Source organism: Taudactylus pleione, unplaced genomic scaffold, assembly GCF_031769625.1.
Source record: "Taudactylus pleione unplaced genomic scaffold, aTauple2 ptg000016l, whole genome shotgun sequence".
NCBI lineage: Eukaryota > Metazoa > Chordata > Amphibia > Anura > Myobatrachidae > Taudactylus > Taudactylus pleione.
The window spans coordinates 47,785,411-47,798,290 of NW_028284418.1; the positions used below are offsets into that span (position 1 = coordinate 47,785,411).

The 12,880-nt window shown below is 46.2% G+C and overlaps 1 protein-coding gene across 3 annotated transcripts in view; it reads left to right on the plus strand.

Annotated features, from left to right (window-relative positions):
- The first annotated feature begins 8,231 nt into the window (after nt 1–8,231).
- The window catches only part of RUFY2 (RUN and FYVE domain containing 2), an 84,979-nt gene continuing 80,330 nt past the window's right edge, over nt 8,232–12,880 (plus strand). For all 3 annotated transcript variants that reach the window (XM_088476129.1, XM_088476132.1, XM_088476134.1), the window contains exon 1: nt 8,232–8,300. The gene's annotated coding sequence lies outside the window, so the exon portion shown is untranslated. The remainder of the gene's footprint in view (nt 8,301–12,880) is intronic.

A 12,880-nucleotide genomic window follows, 5' to 3' on the forward strand; every position in this document is an offset into this window, starting at 1 on the left:
ACCTCCGAACCGCGGCTGCCACTGGGAACAGCTGGGTGCAGCTATATGCTCCTAGCTACAGTCTCACACTTACAGGCACGTTCCCTTGTGCACTGCAGCGTGACTGTCTCCACTTATCAGAGCAGAGGCATGAGAGCATGACCCGGGCGTTCAGCAGCGGATCAGCAGTGCAGAGAAAGGCAGTGGCACAAGAATGAGTTTTACAAAGTGACCCAGCTATAAAATCCCTTATAATAGTAAATAATAAGGCAATATTAATTACAACACTGACATTATTTTGTATAATGTTTCTTTGTGTTTTTTCTTCTTATTGCCTTCCCGTGGTTTTATTTTTTAGGCATTTGCATTTATTGTTACCTGTTTGCATTATCATTTGTATGCGAATAAGCAAATAAAAATGTAATGAATATGGGGAAAAACACAGATAGGGCTAGGCAAAGGGAGTGAGTGTTTGGGGTTACAGCAGAAAAGTACGAGTATATAAATATTATGGGGCTGATTCTGATGGCCGCATTTGCGTAAAGCTGCAGCTGCTTGTTACTACATCACGGTGATGTGAGAATCCGCCCCATGTATACTAAATATTATGTATCCTATCCCGCCCTCTTTTCTTACATCGGGAGCCGCCATCATTAGTGATTGTACCAGCCTCATGCTGGGTGCAAAAGATCCATCCCATCTCCATCCGCACTCTGCCAATGAGCACTGAAGTCAGCCGACACACCCACGACCCATCCCAGACCAATACAGACATTTTTAATAAATGATACTAAAAAAATGGTGGTTTCTCAAATCAATTTATAAGCCCTTTACAGGTGCATGTAAGGGAAGGGTTAATCTAGACAAGAAAAAATACAAAAAACATTCCCCCAGCACTCTGCTCATAGGCCAGTAAAGAGATTTGTATCCTATATGATAATAGTTGTTGCAGAGATTTCGGTACATAAATTTGCAAAAATATGGTTAAGCTACCAGCCCCGCCATAATGTCCCTGCTTTTGGTGGTGCTAACGCTACATGTTATTAGCACCCACTTTAGGTCATACATTTATGCATTTTCTTATTCAACATGATAAGCACATACATTGATATATTTCTAATTTGAGAGCTAACTCACCTGGGTGCTATTATCTTGTAGCATTATGACACAAATTTTTCCGTCACCGGGGGGAATTCAATTCAATGCGATAATGAATAGCCTCAGGAGGGAGCTCCCGCAGCTATACAATTCACTGCGCTGTTTGGGCGAGCTAAAGGATTCTTCTCGCACCCCCCTGGGAATGCGAGGAGAACTACAACAAATGTGCTGGCCACGCAGCTCTTTGCCGGCTTAGCACGGTGCTAACAGCCGCGCGGCCGGCACTTTAGTCAGAGAATGCCGGTTCTCACGACTAAACACCCAGTTTAAGTAACAAGAACCGGCATTCTCTGACTTAACCAATTCTCGACCAGGCAAACAGAGTGGTGTATTGAATATATTCATCGCATTGAATTGAATTCCCCCCACAGTTTGCTGGTAGAAAAGTTGGGGCCACATGGTTGTGTTTGCCCCCCAGGCTGAAAGTTGCTAGCCAGCCCCTGGATACACTTGTGGGTAAAAGGCCATGAATTTTGATTGTTCTATGTAAGAGGATGCCAGTGCCATCACCAGAATTCTTTACCACCACCTGGAGTCACTTATGCTCCTTAGTGTTGTCTGTCACTGCTGTGTGTAACACTTTGCCTGGTACTCTGGTTGGATCCTCAAAACTATAGGTTGCCAACACATGCCAACTGGTCATTAGAATGTTAGCTCATATCTATAGATCATAGATACAGCAGAGTCATTGTGCAGGAACAGAACAGGATCATTAATAATAAATGATAGTTGCTCAGAAATAGCTCTCTAAGGAAGTGATGTTATACATACATAGGGCCTGATTCTGATGCAGGTCTGAATATGGCCACATCTAGTGAGCTTTAGCGAGCTGTACATGTGCTGTAGTGAACATACACATCTTTGCATATCTCTGGGTGATCCTGAGTCGGACAAATCTCAGATGTCTATCTCTATCCATTAAATGGGTGTTTCTGGGTAGCAACTGGGCATATGCACAAGAGCAGTGGCGTAACTAGGGTATTTGGAGCCCAGGGCAAATTGAAAAATGGAGCCTCCCACCCCCCTATATGCGGGCACCCAAAAAATGGGATTGGTCACAACATTCCTTTCCATTCCATAATGCAGTGCCCCGTATACAGTGCCCCCTGTGCAGTGCCCCCAGTAGTGGTCCCCCTTATGCAGGCCCCCAGTAGTTCCCCTTATACAGTACCCCCAGTATGCAGTGTCTCCAGTAGTGGTCCCTCTTATGCAGGCCCCCAGTAGTGTCCCTTATACAGTACACACAGTAGTGGTCCCCACTATGCAGTGCCCCTTATATAGTGCCCCCAATGGTAGTCCCCCTATGCAGTGCCCTTTATATAGTGCCCCCAGTAGTAATCCCCCATATGCAGTGCCCTTTATATAGTTCCCCCAGTAGTAGTCCCCCCCATGCAGTGCCCCCAGTAGTGGTCCCCCCTATGCAGTGCCCTTGATATAGTGCCCACAGTAGTAGTCCCCCCCAATGCATTGCCCCCAGTAGTAGTCCCCCCCAGTAGTGCCCTTATTAGAGCACCCGATGCAGTGCCCCCATTAGTAGTCCCCCCAGCAGTAGTCCCCAGTAGCAGTCCCCCCCAGTAGTAGTCCCCCCGATGCAGTGCCTCTAGTAGTAGTCCCCCCCAGTAGTAGTCCCCCCGATGCAGTGCCCCCAGTAGTAGTCCCAACCCCCTGATGCAGTGCCCCCAGTAGTAGTCCCAACCCCCTGATGCAGTGCCCCCAACCCCCTGATGCAGTGCCCCCAGTAGTGCAGAGTAAGACACGCAAGTAATAAAAAATAAAAAAAACCACTTAGCTGAATCCCCGGTCCAGCTCCGGCTCCTGATCCTGCCACCGTCCGCACCTCAGTCCGCCCAGGCTGGCATGCTTTGCATTATGGGAGAGACATCATGACGTCTCTCCCATCACCCACTGCAGGAGCCGGAAAGCGGAGCTCATAAGTGAGCTCCAGCCCAGCTCTAGTTACGCCACTGCAGAAGAGAGACCCATCTCATGGGCATGTTGTAGATGTGTTGTGGGTGCACTGGCAGAGTTACACCATATTCTGAGGTGTGCATATGCCGAGCAATGCCCATCTTTTGCACCTAGCATGGATTAGCTGTAAGTGCCAATACTAGCCATGATGTCTGCACCAGCTGATGTAAATAAGTGGAGTGCTACAAAGAGTACATATGAAGACATACACATTATGTATAATTATACAATATGTATATATATATATATATATATATATATATATATATATATGAGTTGGATTAGCATTCCATTTGCAATCCATCCGGATTCCAGATGCACCTGCATGCGTGTCACGTAACGGGTGCATGCTGCACTTCCCTGCCGGGTGCTCACACACCTCTGCCGTTCTGTGGGTGCGCATCTCCGCTGGCTCCCGCTGTCCGCGGGTCATTTGATTTCTCAGTGGCCGCAGTGATCGAAGTCCCACGTGGAGCCGGACCTGGGTGTCGCCATCTTAGTCCTGACTCACATGATCACAGTACTCCAATGGTGAGAGACAGGAGGCTGCAGGAAGAGGAACGGCCAATCACCAATCACCGGAGACCCAGGGGTATAAAGGAAGTCCAACTGCCAGTGCTTTGTTGTCTTCAGACCTGCTGTAACCTGCTCTAGGATCTCTCCAGCAAGTGATCTGCATATACACTCCAGTGCTAATGATACCTCCCAGGTCTTCCTGGCTCAAACCAGCAATCCTGCATAACTGGTAATGCAAAACCCAGTGTTCCTGCATAACTAGTACTGCAAATCCCAATGCTCCTGAATAGCTTGTATGCTTATTCCAGCAATCCTGGATAATTGGTACTGCAAATCCCAGTGTTCCCGAATAGCTGGTATTGCTCCATATCCCAGCAATCCTGCATAACTGGTACTGCAAATCCCAGTGTTCTCAAATAGCTGGTACTGCTCCGCATGCCAGCAATCATGCATAACTTGTACTGCAAATCCCAATGCTCCTGAATAGCTTGTATGCTTATTCCAGCAATCCTGGATAATTGGTACTGCAAATCCCAGTGTTCCCGAATAGCTGGTATTGCTCCATATCCCAGCAATCCTGCATAACTAGTACTGCAAATCCCAGTGTTCTCAAATAGCTGGTACTGCTCCGCATGTCAGCAATCATGCATAACTGGTACTGCAAATCCCAGTATTCCCAAATAGCTGGTACTGCTCCACATCCAGCAATCCTGCTTAACTGGTACTGCAAATCCCAGTGTCCTGAATAGCTTATACTGCTCCCAGCAATCCTGCTTAACTGGTACTGCAAATCCCAGTGTTCCTGAATAGCTAGTACTGCTCTGCATCCCAGCAATCTCACAATAGCTGAACTGATTGGCAATCCTAGTACTATCCATAGTTTTGCCATTCTCCTGCAGTTCTCTCCTGCATGGAGAAAAGCTATATCAAGCCACCTAACTTCCAGCCCAGCCTTTCATGTCCCACTCCCCTTGGCAACCTCAAGTCCTAATCCACCAACAGATCCAAACCTGACAATGAGGATATGTGTGTGACTTAGAATCAGGTCCATAGACTCTTACGCTTGTGTTTTATACAGAATTCATACAGCAAACTGGAGCAGGGTAAACAAATTCCCTGCCTCATTAGCCAATCCAAGCTGTGGGCCTGATTCAGAGCTGGACGCTCTGACCAGAGCGCTCGCTCTGAATCAGGGCCCTCCTACCTAACAATGGAGCGGTCTCCTGGCCGCTCGCATAGCTGTGGGTGACCACCCACAGCTTATGCGAGTGGCCAAAGAGATGGTCGCGATGGTCATGACCATCGCGACCATCGGGCTTGCAACGAGACCCTGCGGTAGGGTCTCGCTGCCGCAAGCCCAGGAGTGCTTTTGGCTCTATCGGACCCAAAAGCACTCCCACTGACATCACTAGTGATGTCAGTGGGGCCAGACCCAGACGGTAGGCGTTCCCATGGGAACGCCTCCGTCTAGGCAGCAACGCCCCCGGCACGCCCACCAAAGGGGGCGTGCTGTCACTCACCATCGACAGCACGCCCCCTTTGGTGTGAGACCCATAGCGACAGCGCATGGCTGTCGCTATGCGGGTCTCGCGCATGAGCACGACGGAGCTCCCTCCATCGTGCGCATGCGCATTAGGGCACCATCGACCCGCTTGCGAGCGCTCGGCGCTCGCAAGCGGGTCTTAATTAGGCCCTGTGTCCCTTATTCTGTAGTAGAGTCCATCCGGGCTATTTCTTGGTTCTAGTCAGTACCACTAAACTTCGACAGAGAGACAGGACTGCCATCATAAATCGTCTGTCCTAGTAAAAAAGTAATGGGGCACATCCACTAGAAGATCTACTCCTGGTCCAATCTCTAAAAGATTTTCCCTTGATTTTTTCCCTAGAAATTTTATCTTTCAGTCTGAACGATTTGCAAACTATCTTTAGTAGATCAAGTGAAATTGACCTGCATGTTCAGTCGACTGATGAGACGATCAAACGACCAGCGGGAGCGTGCATCGTTGATCGTTAACGACCAAACACTGCACGATTTATAAACGATTTTTAAACGATTGAACGAAAACGACATCGTTATCGTTCAATCGCCGGCTAAAATTGTTTAGTGGATGCCCCCCTTAACATTCACATAGGTAGTTGAGGGGGGGCATAGGAACACATACTATACTGTATAAAAAGACTGAGGGGGATACAGAGACAGACACACAGGATTGGGGAGGAGCAGAGAATTGCAGACATAGGGTGTGAGATTCCTGTTCAGCTTACACTGATGACTTCTGACTTGACTGTGCAAGAGGCCTGATCAGAAAGGAAGTCAGGTGAGGTGGAGGAGGACAGAAGGGAAAGTAGTGGCAGGAACGGACTGCAAGCGGACAAAATACATAGGGGCCCATTTATCATTGTATATTTGAGGTATAATCCCTGAAAACACCCGTTGTCAGGGGTTAATCACAAATATTTAGTATCCCCCGGATGTATAAAGGAGGGACCGCTGCAGGTATCCCTCCATTCCCGCTGGCAACCACATCCCCATAGGTTTCTATGGGGATACGATGCTTCCAAATTGACCAACATCCAGAAGGTGATGCATTCCGGATATTGGCCCCCGCAGCTAACGTCATCTGAAGATGGAGTTATCCGCTGTAGCCTATGGGCTACACCATGCATAATTAGCTGGCAGAGCAATGGTGGCCGTGCATGTGCAGTCAGTATGACTGTGCATGAGCAGCAGCCCCGGCAGGTCTCCGGGCACATCGCAGGAATGGGCTCCTTTCGCAGCCTGTGTCCCTGCATGTCCCAGATGATACATCTGGGTGCTATGATCGCATATTGCAATGTGATCAAGGGCGGTAATGTCATGCCCAGATCGCTGTGTAACAGCGATCATTAATAAATGGAGGCCCTAGTACAGCTGGGATGCGTTCTGCAACCCGGCGGTCGGGATGCTGATGCTTACATTACTGGTGCCGGAATCCTTACGCCGGTCAGAATCCAGGCATCCCATACCCAATCCGTGAAGCTTAGATATTGTGGCTGTGCTACCTCTTGTGGGTACACCTGGTCCAGAAGGCCCCCTGAGCAAGGGTGACTCCCCCTTAATATGTGTCCGCCAGTTGACTAGCTCCAATTATCCTGGCTACGATCTGCAGGACTGTCTGTAAATGAGAAGCAGTTTGCGCCCGACATCATTAGCTTTATCGGGCCCACTCTTCATCTGTGCCCCTGTACCCCCATGACTGCGGCCCAGCTGGAAGATATAGGAGTACATTTATCTAAATTTGTATAAAGGACAATTTGAGATGTTGGCCATACGAACCAATCAGATTCTAGCTATCATAGTTCATTTTGATTGGTTGCTATGGGCAACACTACCACTTTTCTTTTTTGAGAAGCTTTGATAAATATACCCATTATATTTTGAATCTCCCACTAAAACTGACCTGAGATAGCCCTAAATCCTTCCACAGAATTTAGGGCTACCTCAATGGTAAATTTGGCTCTAGGATTCAAGCTCCTTGAGGGACTCTAGAAGAGGCAACGCACCTACAGAAATGAATTAAATCCATCCTGGAGCTCTGGAAACCACTCCAGTGTCACCATTCTGTAGTCCCTGGAGACTACACTCACAAATGGGAACATAATTAAAGTTAAAACACTTTAGTTAAACACATTTATAACATACTTATGTATTTTGCCCATTATTATGTACAGGTGCAGAGCACCGATATTATCAGTAATATATTTGTTACAGCTGTGCATGGAGGATGAAAGGGGTACCTGACCACACTGTCGAAAACTAGAACAGCTGGGAGTTGTTATAAAGCATTTGAAGTGGCTGCCTGCCCTTAGCAACTATAGGATAATGCCACAATGATGATCTGCCCAGCGCGCTTCAAGGTGGACTTTAGTTCAAAAGGCCAAGCAATACCTTGTATCTGATAGTACAGTTACATCGCTCCACAATGTACTGTTATGGCAGTGTATATAAAATATAGAGGTAAAAAACTTGTGAGTGATGACAACTAGATGTGTATTTCTGCAGGAAAACTGTGGCTATGACTATTTCATCTACTTAATTCGTGTGGAAAATCTTCTGTGGGACTACCAGTATGGGCCAGGCAAATGCAATTCTGGGGCAATATGGGTATCATAATCAATGCTCATCTATAATAACAAAACTGACCTAGTTTGCAGTTGCCTTCCTGCAGCCCTAAACAAATCTACAAACGAAAAACATTTTATATATGTACTCTACCTATTACTCATCTTTGTGGCTTGTAGCTCAATGTTAAATCATTGCTGCTCTCTCGGCGCATTAATATACTAAGCACATGATTTCTCCATTACAAACAGAATAAGGAATAAACAATGTATCTGATAATACTTTTGTATCCATCGGATAGATAACAAGGTATAGGTCTCCTTGTTCAGCACATTGGACAGCAGCCCCAAGACATTCTATGTCAACGCAACCAGAACTCACTACAGTATACCTGAGTGTTTCTCTGTGTAGTGCGCGAGTGTGCTATTCTCGAAGCTGCTGCGCACAATGGCCTGCCTAGTGTAGCTACGATGTTACAGCGAGGCATTGCGCATGTGTGATTCGCAGAGTCTCAGGGCGGACTCCCATAATAAACACAGAAGGAAGGTGGCGGCCGGCTGGCATCTTGCTGAGTGAGGTGAGGTTATCAGCCGGTGCTGGGGTTCCTGGGCAGCGGGCACTACCTTACATTTGGTGACCACTATGTAGCTGTGCTTTCAAGACATTTTTATGTGCACGGTAAAAAAATAATTGCATTAAAAGAACTAACCATCCGCGGTAATTATGTTTGAAGGGTGTTTTATCAACATGGGCTGTAGCTATAGGCAAGTGCTGCGGTAGGACAGGCAATTGGCACATCCAGAAAATCTGTGACCCAATTTCAGGAGTGTCGGGTTGCTTTTAAACAGGTTTCATGTAGTTCAGATTATAATGGGAGGAATGCTTCAACCCCACCCAACTAACTAATATTATGGGGTAAACCTAGAAGTTTAGAATTCATATATATATTTTTAAACCATAGAAACTGTAAAACACGCTTTCCCAGTGGTGTTGGAACGGTTTATGACTCTAAACTTAATGGTTACTGTGTTAATGTCTGTATACCATTACCAGCAATCAGTACAAAGATAGTATTGACATTCACATTTGTAGAAATACTGGTGGTCAGCCTATTCGTACATATAAAACATGTAAAAACATTTTTTTGTGAAAATATATATATATATATATATATATATATATATATATATATATATATATTTTCACAAAAAATGTTTTTTTGTTATATATATATATATATCATATGTAGTGTTTGGATGTATTATACATTTGGGGTATAGTTCAGTAATACAGAGAGATTACAGTTTTACTGCGTGTATATTTTTGTATATATACACATTATGGCAGCTACCATATTGAGAATTAACCACTTAATTGACGATTTTTCCGGCAAAACCGATCAGAAATTGCCGGGTCTGCTGGAGAGTCCGGGTAGTTGGAGGAGATCCGTTCTGCACATGTGTAGAACAAATTTCCTCTTCAAAAACGCAGCGGGGCGGTGCGGTCGCACCCTGTCATCTGAAGCATAGCTAGCTGTGTTTGCATCCCATGCGACCACCACAGTTAAAAAAAATATGTCTACAGACAGCAATGGCAAGATTGGCCAAAGAAAAAGGAAATGTTTATATCTTAATGTATGTTACAATACCGAACATTTCATGTAATAATATGTTGTAGAGATATAGGGGTTCAATCCAGTTAGGTGTGAGTTGTTGTTTTTTCTGCAAATTCACCTGGCTAATTCATTTTGCAATCCAATTAGAAACTCACATTGAACCAGAGTAAACTCGCATTTCTCTAATTGCACCTCCCTTAGGATGAGAGATGGTAGGGAAAATCTATATTCCATCTTCAGGATCCATAGGGTCCACAGGAATTACCTTGGGTTATTTGGTTGGAGTGATCCAGGCACCGGACAGTCAAGCTGTGCATCCCAGAATGTCCTGGTCCTCTTCCCTATATCTCCCGCCCCTGGCCACAGGCAGGTCAGTCTGGTGCGCAGGATTCAGTTGCACCTTTTTAGACAAACTTTTGTTTTTGTTTTTTTCTCTCTTAGAGCAAGCAGTGCTAGGTATCCTAATGGACGCCTGTGCTGCTCGTCCATCTACCCCCCCGGTGCCGCAAACACCGAGTGCTCTGCTGTAGCTGATAATTTCAAGAGGTTTGGTCAGTCTCCCTGTATACCGCTCCTTTGGTGGCCAGGTTATACAGAGCTCAATATCCTACTAAGCTTTGTGCTTTGATATAGTTGATTAAGAGCCTATTGCAAGTATATTGCTTAATGCATTGTATGTGACTTATGCTAGTTCTGCTGTGTATTATACTGCCTTTATTTTTCTGAAAAAGCCTGTCAGTTATAACTATCACTGCTATTTCTCCTCATAACCCTCTGCTACAGGTGTGTGGGTTTTTGCATAAACTGTCACATTGCATTGTAACCTTTATTATGTATAATGGTAAGGAGAAGCAGGAGGCTAAAGCCCCTTTGCTGGTTTCATGTAAATTCTGTTTGGCGGGCTTGTCCCACCAGGATTTCATACAGGATGGTTTGTGTGGTAGTTGTTATAAGGAACCACCTCATCACTCCAATCTACCAGCCCCTGTACAAGAGCCACCCTGGGTGTCCTTTTTGTCTCAGGTTATGGCGCAGGTTGTGGGTCTACACCCACGCCGCCTTCCACTATTGGGTACCCACAGCACTTACAGCCTGCTATGTTTATATCCCCTTTGCATCCTTCCTGGATGGATATTTATGCCCACTCAAGTCAGAGTATGGCTCCGTCGTCTGCTGCATTTCAGCAAATGCTTCAAGCAAACAGACCGACTAAAGCCAGGAGGTGGTCTGTGTCATCCTATCAGTCCGCCCAGCCTGTAGCCTCTGACACATCTTCGGAAGGGTTTGAAGATGCACAGGGCTCTGCTCAGCAGTCTGTCTCAGGAGAAGAGGACCATCCGTCAGTAGTGGATGTCTATTCCTTGATTAGGGCAGTCAAATCTATCTTGAACATAGATAATGACGAGCCAGCACCTAGACTTAAGGCTTCGGTGTTCAAACGCCAGAAGGTGGTTAAGGCTGAGTTTCCTAAGTCCAAGCAGCTCTCAGAACTTATTGGGGAAGCATGGAGTACTCCTGATAAACGGTTCCATGTTACAACGCCCAACAACACAGGATTTTTGTCAATGGAAACTGCTCTATTCGGGTCCAGTCATCCAGGAATCCTTCCCAGGTACCTGGCAGGGTTTCATACGGAAAGGACTTGGGGGAGCTGCAGTGGAAACTGGTAACCCAGGTCGTCTAATCTGGGTCCGTTTACAGCATGGGGAGAGCCATTACAGAGCAAGGAGATGATGTCTTCTCCAAGCACTGGCACTGCACCCATGTGTAGTGTGAAAGGCGCTGATCCGGGAATAACCTGGATCGGCGCCGAGGTGGTTAAGGGGTCTGTTCCAGGTTAGTTCCAAATCCTGTGTCAAACCAGGGACTTTGGTGGAAAAGCGGGGTAATTAGGCAATTGGAAATTTCCAATTAGCTTAATGAAGGGGCCTATCCATTACACGACTTTGTGAACAATCCGACCAAAACCAGGCGGTTTTGATCGGATTGTGTAAAAAGTCGTGTAATGGATAAGCTACAAACGTCCTGCGACTTGCACTCCTGTGAACAACTGTCAGACTCTTTTGCCGTTCGAACATGCTGGTCAATTTCTGTATATTGCTGAACGACTTTAGAAAGTTGTTCAGTGGATATGCAGTGAACGACCAACGGTGAACGTCGGCAAACGACTTCTTTATTGAATATTTACTGCACTTATTAAAAATTTGGTCCTTGGTCTATAAAGAAATTGTTCACAAAAGTCTATCATGTTTGTGAAGACTTTTGTATGAAAGACTTTTTTTTTTGGCAGGAAAAGTCTTTGGTCTCTGGTCTTTAACAAAAAAAAAATCTTCTAATGGATAGGCCCCTTTTAGTCCAATAATTACATCATTTTTGTTGTGTAAAAAAAAATGGCCTCAAATTACCCATCATCAACTATTTGGTTTCTTTATGCATCACAAAATTTAATTAGTGTTTATTTAAAAAATAATAATAATTACCTTTTTATATTTTTTGTATTACATTTTTTTAGTCACCTCAAAGGACCCCAAAAGCATCCTTTTTCCTTCTATGAAAGTATACGGGAAAACCTTCACTTTTTAACCATTTTTTTTTAAATGTACAAAATCAGCCATTTAACACAGTTTAAATACTTCCAGTACTTTTCTTATGCCAGCTAGCAGCCTACTGTATGATTCTGCAAACAAAATTGCACTTTTTCTCACATAGCATTTGGCTGACAATTTGCAAACCCCCGCTGTGAGTACGCGCATTCATGAGAAGTCTGCGAATTCCATGAGACCAACTTGCACCTAATTTGATTGATCCCATAATTTACGATCAAAGGGGTCTATCAATTAGACGACTTTTCTACATCAGGGTCCATAGGGTATCCACAGGATACCTTGGGGTATAGGTGATGACATCAGGCATCAGGCACCATAGAGTTAAGTTTTCAGCCTCCCAGGATGTACTAGGGTCCCCCTCCTATACCCCGCCCCCGAGCCAAGGCATCTCAGTTTCGTTTGGTGCCCGGCCGGAGTCGGATGCACCTGTTAGAGGGGGGCTAAGGATAGCCCCTGAAGTTTTCTTCAAAGTAGCTGTGGCTGCTCATCTGGATGTACAGCATGGACAGTCAGTACTGACGTCCATGCTGTCTTCCCTACACCCCCGCCGGTACCAGAACGCCGATACTGATCCGGGGATGCTGGTAAGCATCTGGGGTCACAGCTAGCGGTGACCCCAGATGTTTGGGACCATGTCCGGATCCAAGGGGGCAGCAGGTAAGCAGCGGGGTCCCGCAGTGGGACCCTGCTGACACAAGGTCCAGAGTCCCCAGGCAGGGGGCTCCCTGGGGACTGGCTGCAGCGTGGAGCCAGGTACCTAACCTGCGCTTCCACTACCCCCCTGGGACAGCGGACTGCGGCTGAGCGGTAGCGCTGCAGCGTCCCAGGGGTTAAATGCATGCCAGGGGAGAGCGCCTTCCCTGTAACACAGCCGGCGCCTCCCCCGCTGCACACAGCCCTCTCTGCTCTGCTGACTGGCCCTGTGGCAGCGCTCCT